Here is a 19,802-nt window from a genome sequence, read left to right on the forward strand (position 1 = left end):
TTTCTCTATGTTTATGTATATGTTGATCAGTGTGCAGCGTCCTCATGTTAGATATTCGGGATTCCAGTGGAAAGAGGCACCCAGCCCTCCAGGAGCTTACGGTCTAGAGGAGGAGAGAGTACAGGCCAGTGCTTCCGGCTGGGTGGTTGAGGGCTGAGACCGTGGGGAGCAGGGGGAGGGGGAGGGGGGCCGTGCAGGTTCTCACCCACCGCCTCCTCTGGTCCAGGTGCCCAGGTCTCGATGTCTACCGTGCCTGGGAGATTTAACCTTTTCAATTCACGGCCCTCTGTTAGATGTGGTAAGAGTTCAGACTACCTCCCAGAATTCTGCTGCAGCAAGTTTAGAATTAAGGGTGCCGAAGAGGACTGATCTTCCCCTAAAACAGAAATCAGAAGGATAACCTAAGGAAGCATGATACGCACCAGGAACCTTCTAGATAATGACTGGACTATTATTTAGGTACCGAGTTTGCTCTGCCTAAATAATATTACATATTGTTTATAATGAATATTTCATAGTGATTGTTTTATTCAAGACAGAGTAGAAGAACTGAAAATACAGACTCTGAATTACACCCTGCAGCATTTCACGGGATTCTTGGGGCCAGAAGAGGCACCAGGGGACCATTTTCTATATCTGGGGAAAACAACGGCTGTTTTCGTTGGTTGGTTGGTTTGTTTTGTTTTGTTTTTAGTGGTGTCAACTCAATATATCTATTACAGACAACACATCATGCATATTAATATACTCAGTAAATGCATATTATAATAATATAAATAATAATATAGTAAAACATATTTAATATGATAATATATGATATAATGCAATGTAATAGACATAACAAACATTTACTTAATGAGTCTGAAATAAGCAATTATCTGAATTAATGCTTGTAATTCCCATATTATTGAGTTATTATACTGCCAATTGCAGATAGAGAAAGTGATTTGGGAGTTTTGTTTGTTTTTGTATTTTTGCAAAGGCTAATAAATGATCCAACTGACTTTCCATCACTCAACGATTCCGCCTCGTCTGCTCTGAGCGGTCTAGAGGTCTCCCATTCTGGTCTGTCTTTGATGGGAGTTTATCTACCCGGAGACCTCTCTTCACAGGGATGGCCGCATATCCTCCAGACCTGGGAGGCACAGGGGTGGGGTCGGTGTTCCTGCAGAGGTGACACTGACCCGAGCCCTGAGGACACAGAGATGTGGGCCTTGGTCAGAGGAGGACAGAGCCCAGGCTGAGTGTCCCCGGAGGGCGACATGAAGCATACGCACACAGAGCCTGGTCTGGAAGTGCGCGTTGTTCAGGGCCTTCATGCAGATGAATTCAACAGAGTCAGTAAAGGGCCACCACCTGTAAAGGGAAGGACACTGACATGTAATCGAAGATCAGATCTGCTTTCTTTATGAAGGATATTTGCACTTTTTAAAATGTTTATTTTTGAGAGAGAGAGAAAGAGAGAATGAGAGACAGAATGCGAGTGGGGGAGGGGCAGAGAGCAAGAGAGAGGCAGACACAGAGTCCGAAGCAGGCTCCAGGCTCTGAGCCGTCAGCACAGAGCCCGACGCGGGGCTCGAACCACAAACCGCGAGATCATGACCTGAGCTGGAATCAGACACTTGACCGACAGAACCACCCAGGGGCCCTGTGAAGAATATTTTAAATGAGCAAACTGGAGGCCTCTCCAGTGGTTCGTGGAATTGTTAGTGATTCTTAATTCTATAAACTGTCCATTTGCAAAGGGTGATTAAGCTTGGCTTCTTGGACTTAATAACGAAATACGTGAGTATCAAACACACGTTGCACCAGGGAGTTATCTTTTAAAATAATAAACACGTGACTTGTACTGAGGTTACCTAGGGCCGCCATAACAAATTATCACAAAGCAGCGGGCTTAGAACAACAGAAATGGAATTCCCTCACAGCTCTGGAGGCTGGGGGTGCGGAGCTGAGGCGTCAGGAGGGCCACGCCCCCAGTGAAGGCTTGAGGAAGAACCCTTCCTCGGCTCTTTCTAGCTTCTGGTGGGGGTCGGCACTCTTGGCCGCTCTTGGTTTCCAGATACGCCGCTCCTTCTCTACTCCTGTCGTCACCTGGGCTCTTTCCCTCCTTGTATGTCTGGGTTTCTGTGTGGTCTTCTGAGAAGGACACCAGTCACTGGGCCCCAGGGCCACCTTAATCCAGTGTGATGTCACCGTAGCTAATTACACGTGCAAAGACCCTCTGTCCGAATAAGGTCACATCCTGAGGTTCGGGGGGGATGTGAGTTTTGGAATGAACCCTAACCCAGTTCATGCACGAAATCTCATTGTTCAAAGCGAGGTGAAAAAAAATAGTTCACATCGACAAAATGTTCTAAGTGGACAGTGGAAAGCAAATAGAATCAAGCTGATAGTGGCCCTACGAATTAGGACTCTTCAACCTCGGGGAGCTCCACACCAAGTCGTGTGTGTGTGTGTGTGTGTGTGTGTGTGCGCGCGCGCGTGTGTTTTCTTCTCGACATCCGAGGATGTTTCTGATTCCAATGTTGTAGTTTATGTCATAATCTGTCGCTGTAATTCACACAGTGGATATTCACAGCCAAGTTCTCTCAGGTTTGTGAACACAATTTTTCACAGCTACGTTTTCTGTCTTCTGCATCAGAGCCTCGTAAAAGTGCAGCTGCAATTACCAAGTGTGTTTTTGCGGGAGCCGCGTCTGAGCGTGCGATACGCGTCCCCTCCTGTGCCATCTTGTCTGGAAAAAATCAGGAGACATCGTTGTGCGAAGAGAATGTGACCCACACGAGACTCTAAAGCTCTGAAGTACACGCACCAGCGTGGAGGTCGCGTGGGCGCGTAGGAAGCCGTGACCCCCAGTTCGGGAGCCGTTTCCCCTTCGAGAGGCGACCGTGAAAAATCAGTGAAACGAGGCCCCTAATGAGTGAAGCACGTGGCTATGAAGACGTGTTCAGTAAATAGGCGTCAAGGGACAATGTGAGGAGGCTGGGGCGGGCTCCCAGGGCTGTGGGAAAGGACACATGCATTGGGATCCTGGTGCACCTTGAGTCTATTATGGCTCCCTCTGCACACTTCTTTAAGGAGTCAGTTAATTTTGCTCTTACATCCCACATTCCTCAGGGTCTGGAAGGAATGGAAAAGTCCTATTAGCTTCCCATTATGTCTAGCAATCACTCTCCCTTCCTACTTCAGAAATCCTATCTTCTTTAAAGCCGGTGCTCCCACTGGGGGGCTGTTCACTGGTCTCTCTCAACTGGAGACCCCATTGCCAAGCCAGCAGTGTGGCTGCCCCCGCTACTCTTTCCATGTTTCTGGAAGCTTCATAAGCTCGCTGTATGGCCCCGTCAGTTCCCCAGGATCTTGCCCTGCAAGCTGGGGGACTGAGAATTAGGCCTACGTTACTTGTGCATGCCTTTTAACACCCCGTGAATCTTGCCACTCCCAAACTAAACCTCCATTAAGTCCTGACTATGAGAGTCCTTCCTCTCAGATCGTTTTCCTTACTCCCTTAATGGGACGCCACACAAAGGGCTTTGTCACAGACTTATTTATCATAGTGAACTATTTGAAACGGTTCCATAAATCATGATCTATCCATTTGGCAGATTAAAGTCTATGATGTGGAAGTTTTACTGATGCAGAGGTGAGAAGAATACTAACGAAGCGTTAAATGTTAAGAAGTTAAAAATCAGAACTGTGTTGTTGCCGAGGGATGAGTTTGCAGAACAAGAAGATTGAAAGAATGTACAGCAAAACATTAGCAGTGTTTGCACCTGGCTCTTGGAGTCAGGAATCCATTTTACGTGAATTTAAGTAGGTGAATGTCGAGGCGCCTGGTGGCTCAGCAGGTTAAGCGTCACACTCTTGATTTCGGCTCAGGTTGTGATCCCGGGGTCATGAGATCGAGCCCCGTGTTGGGCTCTGTGCTGAGTAAGGAGCCTGCTTGGGATTTTATCTCTGCCCATCCCCCTATCACTCGCTTCCCCCCCCTCTCTAAAATAAATAAATAAATACATATATAAATAAATAAATGTAATCATGTAGTAAAAGAAATGAAAATATTTGAATCTGACAAGCATTTGGGGACCATTATTTCCCAGCTCTCTGGTACCACTGGGGGCATAGAGATAAATGACTTCCCTATGACGTCCTCAGAGAGATAAAAATAGAGGGAGACATCAGTTTATATCATTATCATAAGAGAAATCCAACCTATCATTGTCTTTGAGTGCCCGCTCTGTTCAAGAAAGAGTGAGATTGGGAATTTGAAATACCCACGTCTCTAGGTATGTATATGCATGGATTACGTATATACGTGCATGACGCGTGCGGTATTCCCCACAGCCCAAACTGGACGATTTCATGAATAAAGTGTAATGGTTTAACTCTTTCAAAAGGCCTGTAACAAGGGGGGACTTTGGCGTCCGTGCTGACGTTGAGAGCGGCCACCCGATCTGGTCCCAATTTATTTGGGATGAACGTTCGTTGTAAATAGCACCATTGACAAACAAAGTGGCCCACAGATGTTTCCTGTTTGTGTGCTATTCCCCGACCACCTTTGTGTCCCCCCTCCATCAAGCACCAGAGGCAGCTTCTGTACAGGGGGGAAGGGGGAGCCTGGCAAAATAGAGTCAGATTCCTTCCACATCCAGCAGGATCAGGGATCTCCGTCCTCTGGGGAATTTGGGGAGACCTCTCAGACTTCCTTAACCATTTTCCTTCCATAGGAAAAAAGGAAACAGAACGTTCTCCTTTAGAAGTAGTTTACCACTTTTATTGCAAGTTGGTATTAAAACTTGAGTGAAAATCAGTCCCCGGAGGGAGGTTTCCTACGACGTTTGAAAATTCGTGTCAATACATTGTGTGAATATCTCCGTGAGGATGGTGAGTTTTGATCTAATGAGCAAAATAATAACCAGGAAGAAACTGATGATAAAAGGGGGCAGAATTAAGAAACTGCTGAGGAAACAAGTGAAGCAAAAGGATGAGTCTGAAACTTGTCCTTTTCTGACCAGAAATTCGAGTTGCCCACTTCCTCCTAATCCCCGATCTCCTGTAAACCCTAACTCTGTCCTGCCATAGGCGTGTGTCACCCATTCACCCATTTATTCCACAAACTCACCTTGTACAAGTCACATCGCAGCTGCTGGAGAACCACGGGTTAGGGCGAAGTCCCTGCTGCCGGGGAGGTAACGAGTCTCCTAGCAGATGGAGGTCTGAGAGTCCGCACCCCCCAGATGGCAACACACGCCCACACAAGTAAAATAAGTAACATAAAAAGGAGAAGAAACAGTGGTGATTGTTCAGCGAACTCGTTAAGAGCGGGGTCTGGAGGGAAACGAGGTAAATAAAATACTGCGCTCAATAGGAACTTCCAAGGAGGAAGGGGCATTTCTGGAGGAGGGTCAGCCCTGCGAAGGGAAGGGCTCCACGGGGAAATACGTGTGGCTGGACAGAGCTGAGGGGGGAAGGGTGTGGGCTGCAGAGCCCGGGGTGCAGACCCTGGACCAGGCTGCCGGGTTGTGTGACTCAGTTCCTCTGCTGTGAGCTCCGGGTTTACTCACGCGTCCGTAGACTGGAGTCCACCTAAGAGTGACGATGCTTATAACCGCAGTGCCCTCCCCGTAGGGTCTCCGCCAGCATCGGCTGAGTGAGGACGGGGGGGATTCTTTCGGGGCAGTTACTGTGTCTTACGTACGGTTATCTGGGTGGGGGATGTTGACAGACCCAGCTTCCGGGTGTGGAGAATGAGACCAGATTCCTGAGGCACCTTGAATGCCACCCCGATGGCTTTGAACATTTCCCCTTAAGGAAGAGCGACTGTTGAAGGAGGTGAAGAAGAGAAATGTGAACAGTTTTGTGTTTTTAAAAAGATGAGTCCTACTGCATCGTATTACCTAGAATGGTTACGACTCTGATCAGGTATTGTCTCCTTTGATTCTCAGCTGACAGGATATATGACAAAGTGCTGGTGATACATTTACTGCTACTGCTGGGTTTGTGATCAGGGATGAGTCGGCTCTCCTAGCATCATGCTAGAGGACCTCTGAGATCTCCGAATTAAAAAAAAAAAAAATCTACAAGCAGAAATAATGACGTTGGGAGAACAAGATAGCAATGGGAACTTAACTCATTGAAACTTTTCTTGTGTCATCGATTTTCTTGGCGCTTTACGTTTGGTCTTTCTTATTCTGCTAGGTGTTCGGGATCAGTGACTTCATTTTATAATGATGGCCTCAGGGCGGTGTGATATTTAAGTACCTGGACTCTACCAGCCAGAAGCCGAGGGATGGCGGGCAAGTTCTCAAGTGTCCCGGTTCCCACTGTCTCCATCTGTGACGGGAGAGTCATAATCCTGCCTGTCTCTCGGTGGCTGTGAGGGAAACAGGAGTTAACGCGCAGGTAGCCTGGGTGTTTTGCTCATAGCTCCGGGTAAGCGTCAGCCCTGATCTCTGCTGCTGTGTAGCAACAACGAGCCCGGAGGTTAAGTGCGGGCTGAACTTCACTTAGCTCGGGTGTGTCAGGACTTGAACCCCAACCTTCTCCGAAAACCGTGCTCCGTCTATCCCTCTGGCTCAGACACATGAGAAGGCATGGAAGAAAAGTGGGGAGCCACCTGCTTTCTGCTTCCTAAGGAAGTGAATTGACAAGGGGGAGAATGAGATCAAGGGTGGCAATGAGCTTTCTGAGAAACGATGACCTTCTACCACAACAGGACGCTCAACCTACTGGGCTTTTCTCTGGTGGTTTGAAGCGTGAGCGGCGACTGCTCGGGACGAAAGAGTGGGGGACGCCTGGTCTCATGCACAGTGGTGGTGGGGGAGGTTGGGCTATGCTACAGGATAGCGTGGTTCCATGGATTTTACCGTGGGGGTCCAGCTCTCAAGCACAAAAGCATGATGCTGAAGTAGGCTACATACAAAATTTCAGAACGATTTTGAATTAAAGGGCTGGAAAAGAATAATATTTTCCATTGATGTGGTGGGAAAATATTTGGAACATTTCCCCCTGGGTATACAAAGAGATTGTCGCTGGGTTGTTTTTTTTTTTTTTTTTTTCTTTTTTTTTTTTTCTGATAATAAAGACCAAAATGGTCAAAAAGAAAATCTTGACTGTCAACATAAGCCACTTTTGCTCAGTTTCGTTTAGTTTTCCTTTGCCCACCCCCTCCGCCCCGACACACGCACACACACGCATGTGTCCACGCGTGTGCGTAAGCGGGCCTCCCGTGCGCGCGAATGATAAAGAACTCTTGGACTCAAGCAAATAATTATTATCGGTCGGCTAATTATTTTTTCTAATTAAAGGCTTGAAGGTCAGGAGGGCACAAATGTGCCGGGGAGAGGAAATGCTCGTCAGTGCTTTTAATGTCAAAAGCCCGGGATCTGGCTAAATGAACTTGCTCCTTTGTGAAAAAGAGGCAGATAAAGCCAGGCATTTGCCGCAAAGTGAGCGTCTTCGTTGTGAAAGCTTCAAAGGGGAATATTAGGTGCTTTAAAAACTTCTTTGTTCTCTTCTAAGAAAATAATTACGCCACAATTTATCCTAATTCAGATTTTAAGCCTTGATTAGAGATGGGCAATCTTACCTTCAAATAAAATCTGTAATTTTCTGCAGTGCATGCATTCATTCACTCATTCTTCCTTCTAAATTACAGCAAATTGCACCAATTTTAGCTCCTCGGAGTGTGCATTTAGGCCACTCAGAAGCCCGCCTGCCCTTCCACCTGTAGGCGCCACACAGTCACTAACAGCGACTGTCATTTTAATCAAGAGGAGTGAATTCTGTCATTCAGGACGGCCGTCTAACACGACGGCGGCGCTTTGCCACGGAGAGAGGCAGCCGTCCCGGGAGTCATCCTGGTGGGCAGTTCTAGAGCGTCAGGATGTGCCCCTGGAGATCACGCTTGTTTCCCTGTGCTTCGTAACGGCTTCTGACCCAACAAGACATGACTCAATTTGATGTCAAGTCCGCAAGTGTTTGAGTGTCTCTGAAGGGCAGGGTGCTGTTGGTGGTGCGGGGAGAGGAGGCGGGTTGGGGGGCGGTAGGAGGGGCAGGTGAGACACTCCCAGGCCGGTCCCGTGATGCTCAGGAGAGACATGGCATGTTAAGAAGACATCTGTTGCGGGTCCTGGGAGGAGGGTGTGATGGCGTCAGCTCAGCTGTTTCTGGTGACAAGCTCATGTGCGAGGTACTATTCTCACGTGTCCGTCTTCCTGATGAGGAAGCCGGCTTGGCGAATGGCTTGGCGAATGGCTTGGCGAACAGCTTCTAAGTGGCAGACGCGGATGTGAACTCCAGACTCTGAACCCAGAACCCCGGAAATAACCACCAGGCTAAAGAATGTACGCAAAACCGAAGACTCATGAGTAGTGGGGCTTTTCTGATTTCAAACTGTACGTGTTTCTGGCTGTGTTGGTTTTCTGCAACAGACTTGGATTTATAGTTGGAGGTTGTTGATTCTTCATCATTGTCGTTATCGATACAGAGGGGAGAATTCACTCGTTGTAGGGATGACAACCTTAGTTAGTTTCGCAAGCATCACTATCCAATGCTTCCTTTGCAACCTTATAATACGAATTAGTTTATGTATTCAGTTATAGAACGAGTAGCGGGTTTACGTGATTTAAAATTCTGAAAGTACGAAATTGCTGCTAATGAAAATCCTCCCTCTCTGCTCTCTATCCTTTTGCAGTCACCCAGAATCCGTCCCTGCGAACCATCTACGTCATTCGAGTCTTCTGTGTCCCCTCACTTTGCTATGTGTATGTGGACAAATGAACACATATTTTGCCCAGTTTTGTGCAAACAGTAAAATAGTAGATGCATTGTTTGGGGCTATAATTATTTCACTTAGTAATAGACCTTGAAGCTGATTCAGTATCAGGACATAAATATTTTGCTTGTTCCTTCTTTTATGGCTTCATGGTTTCCCATTTTCTAGATTTACCGTAACCTATCCAATAAGTTCATATTGATGCTATTTAACGTGTTTACCCTCTGTTACGATGTAACAGACAACCTCCCAAAGATAACACTTCATACGCATGCAAATATATCCTCGGAATGAATTTTCAAAGGGGCACCTTGGTGGCTCAGTTGGTTGAGTGTCCAACTCTTGATTTTGGCTCAGGTCATGATCCCAGGGTTGTGGCTGTGGGATCGAGCCCCATATCGGGTTCCATGCTGAGTGTGGAGCCTGCTTGGGATTCTCTCTTTATCTCTCCCTTTTTCTCCCTCTCCTCTCTCTCAAATATATATATATATATATATATATATATATATATATATATTTCCAAAAATGGAATTGCTGAAAATCATTAAATTACTTTAATTTTAATTGTAATTGATAAAAAAATCATTAAATTACTCTCTATAAAGGTTTTGCCACTGTCTTCCCATTAACCAAGCATGAGATTACTACGTCTTTCCCTCTACCTTAGGGGCACATGGCGTTGAGCCCTACATTGCTGGAAAGTCTAAGATACAAACTTCATGTTTCAATAGTATTGATTTGATTTCTTTCATGATGAACATTGAAGCATCTCCTTATATGTTAAAAGTAACTTGTTTTTCTTACCTTTCAATTATCTAGACGTATTTTTTTACTACATTTCTATCAATTTGTTGGCACTTTTCTTATTATTTGGTAGAGGTTCTGTGTGTATTATGGACATTCATCTTACTATTTTTTTTTTTTACTATTCTTTACATATTTCTCTTCTTTTGTTATTTTTATATTGACTTCGGTTTGGTTTTTTTTCATTTAGAAAGTTTTATTTTTATGCAATTATTAGTCTTTCATGGTTTCTGGGTTTCGTGTCATGTATAAAAAGGGTTGTTTCACTAAGCTATCCTAAAAGAATTCTGAAATGATTTCTTCTACATAGATTCACACTTTGAATTGTTTCATTTAAATCTTGGATCCATTTGGAATTTATTCTGTTGTAAGCTGTCGGGTAGGAAGCAGATTTAACTTTTTTCCTAGACTGCTATCTTCAAACAGTTTTATTCTTTCTTAAATAATATATCTTAAAAATAGACTATTTAAAATTATATCATTCCCCTGTAATCACATATTTCTCTTCTTTTGTTATTTTTATATTGACTTCGGTTTGGTTTTTTTTCATTTAGAAAGTTTTATTTTTATGCAATTATTAGTCTTTCATGGTTTCTGGGTTTCGTGTCATGTATAAAAAGGGTTGTTTCACTAAGCTATCCTAAAAGAATTCTGAAATGATTTCTTCTACATAGATTCACACTTTGAATTGTTTCATTTAAATCTTGGATCCATTTGGAATTTATTCTGTTGTAAGCTGTCGGGTAGGAAGCAGATTTAACTTTTTTCCTAGACTGCTATCTTCAAACAGTTTTATTCTTTCTTAAATAATATATCTTAAAAATAGACTATTTAAAATTATATCATTCCCCTGTAATCTGGTATGATATCTCTGCCACATTCTAAATCCTTTTATTTATTTGAATCTGTTTCTGAAATGTCTACTCTTTATATTGGTTTTACCAACTCAGGTGCCACTAAAATAATGTTTTGTTTATCATAACTTGATGACCTTTTTCTTTTTTTTTTCTAATTTAATTTATTGTTAAATTGGCTTCCATAGAACACCCAATGCTCATCCCAACAGGTGCCCTCCTCAATGCCCATCACTCATTTTCCCCTCTCCCCCACCCCCATCAGCCCTCAGTTTGCTATCTGTATTTGAGAGACTTGATGACTTTTTTGATACCTGATAGGATTGTCTTTTTCTTTTTTTTTTTAAGTAGGCTCTATGCCCAGTGTTGGACTTGAACTCAGGACCCTGAGATCTGCAGTCACATGCTCTACAGGCTAAGCCAGCCGGGTGCCCCAGGACTGTGTCTTAATCTGCTTGAACTACTGTAACCAAATACCACGGGCTGTGGGCCTGAAACAACGGACATTTATTTCTTACGCTTCTAGAGGCTGGAAGTCCAAGATGGGGTTGCTGGTGGATTCTGTTTCTGGTGGAGGCTCTTCCTGATGTACAGATGGTGGGCTTCTGGCTGCATCCTCACATGGTGCAGAGACATTGAGAGCCCCGGTCTCTTCCTCTTTCTACAAGGACACTGATCCCATCACGAGGGCTCCCCCCTCGTGCCTTCATCGAAACTTAATCACCAGAGGTCGTTCTCAGACACCATCACGTTGGGGGTTAGGGCTTCAACATACAAATTTTGAGGAGCTGCGAACATTCAGTCCGTTGCACGCTAGTTTCAATATGTTTCAATAGGTTTACTCTTCTCTGCTCTTCTTTAATTACTGACTATTACTTTTGTCTTTATTAATCTCTTTCTCTTAATTGTTTATTTTATGAGAGGAGATGAGTAGTCTTCCTCTTGGATTGGAAATGCAATTAATTAATTTATATTTCTTATGATTTTTATGTGTATTTGCCTGAAGACTATTTTCTACTGGATAACGCTGTTATCTGTAGCTCCGAGATATCAAAATACACAGTGTTTAATATCGTTATAGTCTAGATATTTTACAAACTCAACTGGATTTTCTTCCTGACACAGGTTATTTCCCCACACCAGGAGTTAAGCACTTTGTTGGTTTTTATCTCTGTATTCAATTACTGGTTTTATTGCCTTGTACTTGGAGTAGTGGAAATAGAAATGTATTTCTACTTTTTTGAATATATGAGTGAGTGAATGTGTGTGCGTCTGTGTGTGTGTGTGTGTGTGTGTGTGTGAGTGGCTATATTTGTGTCCATTTTTGTGAATGGTTTATGTTATTTGAAATACGCATTTCTCTCCTTTTACACTGTAGGTTTTGATACACCTGTTAGATTTACCTTTTCCGTAGATCTTTCATATTTATTATATTTTTATTTGACAAAAATATGAATAACAGTCTTAATCTTGCAGTTTCCTTCTATTTTTCTTTTTAATCACCTATATTTTTACAGAATGAATATTAATGCTAAATTTTTTGAAGGATAAATACCCATAGTGCTATAACTTTATCTTGAAATATAACCTTCAGTTAATATAGAAAATACATATTCTGATGGTATGATTTAGATAGTATATGACCTTGGTTTGTATTCAGCTGTCTGATATTAACGTAACAATCTTTATGTTGATTTGAATTTTTTCTGATACAATTCCCTTATTTTTATATTTTTAAATATTCATAATTACTTGCTTAGTAGTGTTTAACAGAGACTGACTTTGAGTTTTGCTTAGTGATCCAATTTGTGTGTTATTAAAATGTGGCCTTAGCTTGTCAATACTTGTTACACTTATTGCTACAAAGGGTTTTATTTCTGCCATAATTTTACGTTTTCTGTCTTTAGAGACTTTATCAAAATCTTCTCATTTTTAACATTGTTGAGGAATATAAAACGTTCTCTCTGTCACGAAGCCATAATTTCTACAACTTGTTTTATTCTTATTCCCAGAGTTACATGTTCGATACTCAGAACGAGTTTGTTTTACCTTAATTAACTTGTTATTAATTGAATTTGTTTTCCAGTGTTGGGAACGATATCTCTAAGTTCTTCCACGCTTACAGTAGTGTGCTGCCTTTCAATTCAATGAAAATGTAGCCGAGTAAAATTTCTTGGACCACACATTATTTCCTTACGTAATATTTTTCTATCCCTATGCTGTCTTCCACATTGAAGGTAGGAGCCGAGAAAACAGTCTGATGTCAGTTTTCCTTTATAAGTGATTTGCTATTTTTCCAGAACACTGGAAGTGATCTTAATTTTGGCTTTTAGCAATTTTATTAGCTTACAACTCTGTGTAGAATGTGTGGTTTCAATGTTCTTGAAGATACAATGTGTCTTTCCAATACACAGCATGGACTGTTGTTATTATTACATTTTAAATTGCAGACAAGTTGTTTCACTAGCTTTGTTCTGCTTCCGAGATTTCAATCCTACATATCTTGCCTTCTAAAACTTTTCTCTCAGCTCTGCAGTGTCCCAATACGGTACTAACTAGCCGCATATGGCAACTTAAATTTAATCTTAAATTAACTGAAAATAAGAATTTAGTTCTATTGAACTATTCATTTTTATTTTTAAGAATAGCCTTTTTTAATGAGTGTTTGTTTATTTTGAGAGAGAGAGAGAGAGAGAGGGAACGAGAGTGAGGGAGAGAGAGAGAGAGAGAGAGAGAGCGAGCAGGGGAGGGGCAGAGAGAGAGGAAGAGAGAGAGAATCCCAAGCAATCTCCTTGTCAGCGCAGAGCCTGATGTGGGGTTTGAACTCATGAACTGTGAGATCAAGACCTGAGCTGAAATCACGAGTTGAATGCTCACTCAACCAACTGATTGACCCAGGAGCCCTTCAACTATTCACTTTGTAAGTGAAAAGCAGCTGCTTCTCTTGGATGGTACTGGTAGCCTTTGAAGAGTTTTGCTACATTTATATTTTATTTTTCTCACTTCACACCTCTGCTTCTCCATTATTACGTTTCCACAGAGTTAATTGGATATTTGAAATATTGAAATTAAAAACAAAGTAATTTTTTGGAGGTGGAGGCTGAAAAGTTCAAAGCCGTTGCAGGGAAAATACCCTTCAACGAGGGAGTTTTGGAGGAAAAAGTATGTCAGCTCTGGCACCTGGCCTTTACCTTTAGGATTTCTCTCTTCTCTGGACTGACGTGCCTGAGGTTGTCTCGGGGGAGACTGCGAGGTCTGCAGATCTCAGCCCTTTTCTGCCTGCTTCTTTACATTATGCATTGTTTTTGTGCCTCCCTGGACTTCTCACCCCTCCCTTATTTCCTCTTTGTAGCAGGTTAGGATTTTCCCTCAGTCATCCACATCTTAGTGTGAATGAGCATGGGAAGTTTTTATTCCGAATCTCTTCGATGGCTGCCCTAAGAGTTAATTTTCTGTATCAGCCTGCCTGGATCACAGGGCGTCCAGACCCCTGATTAAGCATCATTTTCGCGTGTGTCTGTGAAGGTGTTTCCAGAAGAGATTAGCGTTCGAATTGGCAGACTGACTAAAGCAGAGCCAGTGTGCGGGGTGGGGGTGGGGGGCTCGTCCAATCCCTTGTGGGTCTGCACAGAGCAAAAAGCCCGAGTAAGAGGTTGAATTATTTCTTGGCCTGTCTGCTTGATCTGAGACATATTCTCCTGCCCTCGGTTCTCTTGCTCCTTAGACCTGCAGACAGGGATTGAAATCTGTACCGTTGGCCTCCTGTCCTTAAACTTTCCAACTATATCACTGCCCCCACTGGGTTTCCAGCTTGCAGATGGCTGGTTCCGAGCCTTCTCAGCCTCAAAAATTGTGTGTGAGCTAATTTTCTCGATAGATAGACAGATTTATTATAATATATATAATATGTATTATAATATATATATTTATATAATATATTTATATAAATTATACAATAATTATATAAATATAATCTATTTACATTATATATATTATATATACATTATATATATTATATATACATTATATATATAATATATATTATATATATATTATATGTACATTTATATATATATAATCTCCTAATGGTTCTGTTTCTCTGGAGAGCCCTGACTCATACACATGGGGAAATAAAACCAATCACAGAGCAAATGAGGAAGTAGGAATAGGGTAAATATTATTCATGAGGCCAATATACCTGTTCACTATTTATGGAACCTCAAACATGTTAAAACCTTGGTAATAAAACAGAACTCTTAGGAGGGAATTGAAATAATACCATATGATCTGAGTTTTCCCTCAACAGTTGAAAAAAAAAAAAAAGAACTCATCAAAGTAAGCTTTACTGGGCATATACTTAGTAGATACCCATGTGGGTCAAGTGCTGGGTAGAGGTAAAATGATGAATGAGGTCCTCTCTGTACTTAAGAATTCATTGTTGTTGTTTTTTTTTAGAGGAAAATAACAGCTAGTCAGGGAGTTATTCCTTAAGGTTCTTCATACATTTTATTTTTTTTTTAATTTTTTTAAGGTTTATTTATTTTTGGGAGAAAGAGAGAGACAGAGCATGAGCTTGGGAGGGACAGAGGGAGAGGCAGACACAGAATCTGCAGCAGGCTCCAGGCTCCGAGCTGTCAGCACAGAGCCCGAAGCGGGGCTCGAACTCACAAACCGTGAGATCATGACCTGAGCTGAAGTTGGACCTTTAACCAACGGATCCCCCCAGGCGCCCTGAGGTTCTCCTGACATTTTTAATCCGGCTGCCGAAGAAGAGTGCTCACCAGCCGTCAGTGACCACAGACTTTCATCTTCGGAAGTTTGGACACTGCAGGCAGATTTCTTTTCATTTGCTTTCACTCTTGACACAGGTGTTCTGCAAACCTTCCTGACCACGTTATAAGCTGCTTCCGAGATTAAAAAAAAAAAAAAAAATGTAACATCTTCTCTATTTTATGTGATACAGTTTATGTATCAAACAAGCTATTCATATGAACCTCTTCTTTTCCTAAATGTGGGGCTTAATTTCAAGGATTTGCCAAGATTTCCTGGAGACAGCTTGTTGCCTTGTGTTCCTGGGAAATAATCAGAGTATTTAAATTACCCTCAAGGGGAAATAATAACATCAGTGCACGTTTTTACAGCCCAGACTGTTCTCCGGCATAGCAGGGAGACGGATAATGTTCTCAATACGAGCTGAATGATGTGTTTCTCCTTGAGTGGCTAAATGTCGTGTTCACTGCATTAATGATGGCGGCGACCATTTATAAAGAGCCGATTCTGGATGGATGTAACTCATTCAATGTATATTTCCAACTGTCCTGTAATACAATGTAACATGCATGTTCTAACTTTATTTAATAGATGAAGTTGCTAAAGCTGAGAGAGTCAAGGGACTCAGCCAAGGTCACATACTTGGTACTCACACCAACTTCTCTGATCCAGCAGATGTTTTGTATTCCTACCCTGGACCCCTCCGAGTTGCAGTGAATACTTTTAGGTCTCCAGATTTTCCTTTCCATCTTGTCTCTTCAAAAAGCACAGACGTTGGGAGAGAAAAACATCTCCTTTCCCTGCATCAATCACCCGGCCCCCTGGTCAAAGCCAGTGTTTGTGGCTTTCCCAGGGACTGGCTATACCAGCATGAACAAGTTTCCCACCCCTGTAGACTAAGCAGACAGTCAAGAAAGTTTAAATTTGGTATAAGGGGCCTCATCAGACTTTTTCTTACCAAAAAAAAAAAAAACAAAACAAAAACAAAAAACAGGGATACTCTTACTTGCTCTCTTCCCTCTCAGGATTGTTGTTAATCGCCGTGAAAAAATGAATTTCTCCGTAAATGATAAAAGGTAAAAATGAAGAGAGAAGGTAAAAATGACTCTGAAGCTAATGAAACCAGATTACAGTGCTTAAAACGATACAAAACATAAAAATGACGAGAACAAGGGTGTTAGGTACTTGGTCTGCGATGACAAGGACCCTCGTGAGTACAGCGGACCACGTCCCCCCACCGTTGATTCCAGCACGATGTGGTCTGGTGGAGGGAGGACCAGAGACGACGCTGGAACTCCGTTTCTGGGCCAAGTGGCGCAAAGGCTGTGTGGCCTCGGTTAGTGGCTGTTTGCTAAGCTTTCGGGTGTAGTGTTGGGAACACCTCCTGGTGTCTGGGGGCTTCTCTTCCGCACGGGTCTTACCGGAGGCAGAGTCCCTTCCTACTGCCACGGGGCTGCACAGTCAGCCGGGTCCAGCCTGCCCGGAGGCCCTGCGCTGTGTCCCTGGGCTCCACTGATACCCTTGGGTAAATCCTCATCTTCTCCGAGCCACGTCTTGTAAAACGGGTTCACAGCACCAGCATCCTGGACGTAGGGAGCAAAAGACATCGTTCCATGAAGGGAGCTGCGGTGCTATGTGAATGGGAGGGAGGGTCTTGGCTTGATTTCATCTAGCGTTTTGTGCCTTTTTTTGCCTGTTGTCCATTTTTGGAGAATTCTTGCTTTTCCATCATCCTGCCACCCCTTCCGGTCAGGCTCGGAATCGTGGCCGATGCGGTGCCTTCGACTGAACCAGGGTCCTGGTAAAAGAGGCCTCTTCTTAGTGGCTGTCCCAACTCACTGAGGTTTCCCAAGAGAAAATCCTCCGTTTGGCTGCTTTTCCAAATCCCATCTCAATGCTCCAAGCTGGGAAACAAATCACGAACCTTTGCTTCGGGACTCCCATGGAGATCGCAGGGAGGACAGAGGCCACGTGTGTGCAGAACCACAAGAGAGAAGGACGGCAGGGGCCGGAGACATTTCCTGAGTCCTCACTGTTTCCCAGGCACCGCAGTGGGTGCCCGGCGCCCGTGATTTAATTTCATGGGCTGTTGAACTCTAAAGTCCACAGGAGAGTGGCCTTGATGCTTTGCTCGCTGTCTGAATCCTAGCAACGACGCAGATGCTTCTGAGAGAAGTGGCACTCACGTATTTGCCTGAATAAATGATTGAATAAACAAACAAGCAGCGATTCGTCACCAGAGTTCCAGTCCCCAGGCTTCCGAGAACTGAAAGGCAAAGAAAGTCTTCCAAGAACACAAGCCAGAAAGTGCCAAGCGGGATTGGAGACGAGGCTTGCCTGGCTCCAAAGTGCTGAAATCCCACAACATCAGTCCAAAAGACAGAGATGTGGAAGAGCTCAGCGTGAAAGACGTGGGGGTCACGGAGAAAGCGTCAACTCCTTCACGCTCAAAATACGTGTGCAGAATCAAGGCCACACTTGCAGACAGACACAGCTCTCGTGCAGTCCTCATGTGTCAGGTGGAGGCCGGTAGGGGGATGAAACGCCCGGCCTGCTCTCTCCCTGACCCGCTGCCCTCCCATCAGGGCCCAGCGCCAGCTCATTTGACTTTTATATCTCTCCCATGACTTGTCGGGAGGTCGTTTCATGCATTCGTGCTTCTCTGCCCAAAACATTTCTCCCAGGATTTGGCGTGCGGGTGTGTTTTTCTCCCTTCTCATCAATCTGCTTTATTCTTTTATCTCGTCTGGGTAGAGACAAGATTATTAAGCAGGTCTTCACAGCACTTAAAAGGTTGTGTATTTGAGGGGCACCTGGGTGGCTCAGTCGGCTGAGCGTCCGACTTCGGCTCAGGTCACGATCTCATGGTTCGTGGGTTCAAGCTCCACATCGGGCTCTGTGCTGACAGATGGGAGCCTGGAGCCTGCTTCGGATTCTGTGTCTCCCTCTCTCTCTGCCCCTCCCCAACTCGCGCTCTGTCTCCCTCTGTCTCAAAAATAAATAAACATTAAAAAAATTTTTTTTCAAGTTCGTGTATTTGAGTGAGATTCTCTTTTGAACTGCTTTAATTGTGTTTACTCTTACTACACCTTAATGGACCTCTTCTGCGAGAACACACCCTTAGCCTTTGTCTCAGCTGGAGCCCCGTGGTCACCATCATCTAGCAGAACTATCCCCGGGCCCCAAAATGTCTTTAGAATCAGGGTTTTCCAGATCTAGACTGTGAGAACTACTCGATGGACGTTTCAGTGGTGGAAATAGAATTTGCAAAGGCCTAACACTGAAAATCCACTGATGTTCAGAAAAGATGAGGAATCCAGTTTGGCTTAAGTGGAAGACAGGTGGGAGAGAAGGTGGGGAATATGAGTTGAGGGGATCGAGATCCAAGAAAATTCACGATTCTGGAGAAGTAACGTAGGGTCACAATGTGATGTATCCTAAACACAAAATCAAATACATTTTTAGGCAAAACAATTTTTTTTCTAGAAGCATAAGGAATGGTGGAGAAAATGAAACATGGAAAACACTGAACAGAACGCTAGTACAAGTCTCTCTATACCAATCAGTTGTCAGGAAAGCAAATCATGGCCTAACTAGCAATCAGCACACCTGTCTGTTACCATCGCTGCTCGCCACGATTACTATTAAGGGCCACCACCGTTCCCTTCCATTCAGAGCCCATGGTCTAGACGTCGACACGTGAAGCAGTCAGCTTCAGGGGTGCGGGTTCACAGGGCTGCACCATGAACAGGGGAAGACCACAGCAGGAGTATTGCCTGCTTCTAACAGATGCAATAACCTGAAATTCACATAGGCTCATAACACGTTTTTTCACCAACGACATTTACATAATTCTGAAAGATAGTAATTGTATTACGGTTTTACGTAAGATTTTTTCATAAATCTGTGCCGATTGCAAGATACCATTATGTGTAGAAAGAGTATTCAGTCTCCTCTTAAACAGGGGAGTTGGTCCAAATCGACATGAGAGCGTTATCTAGCCATTAACGTGTAATGTTTGATGAGTCTGAGAAAAGCCCTGTGAATATCAGACCTAACTCTCTAATCTCTACAGACATCCTTTAGCCATGATAATGATAGGTTAACATTTCATCGGCAAAATTATAGACACCATATAGCACTGTGCTTATGCATTTGCGACACTGTCAAAGATGCATACACATTCAAAATATATGGCATTAAGTATGGAATTTTCAACACTCAAAAAGTGAGTTCCCACAGGAATGGCCATGCAGGTAACTTTGCTTTGTTATTTTCTTAAGGCATCATGGTATTGTGGAATTAGCATGGGATCCGGACTTCAAGCATACTGGGTTACTGTCCTCGGTCTTCCCCTCTGACATAGGGAGATTTCATTGGTCTCTTTGAAATTCAGTCGATTCATTTATATGGAACTTATCCTTTAGAATAAGGATTTGGGGCAGCTGAGTGGCTCGGTCGGTTAAGCGTCAGACTTCGGCTCAGGTCATGATCTCACGGTTCGTGAGTTCGAGCCCCGTGTCGGGCTCTGTGCTGACAGCTCAGAGCCTGGAGCCTGCCTCGGGTTCTGTGTCTCCCTCTCTCTCTGCCCCTCCCCT

The sequence above is a fragment of the Lynx canadensis genome, chromosome A3 (genome assembly GCF_007474595.2).
Source record: "Lynx canadensis isolate LIC74 chromosome A3, mLynCan4.pri.v2, whole genome shotgun sequence".
Lineage (NCBI taxonomy): Eukaryota > Metazoa > Chordata > Mammalia > Carnivora > Felidae > Lynx > Lynx canadensis.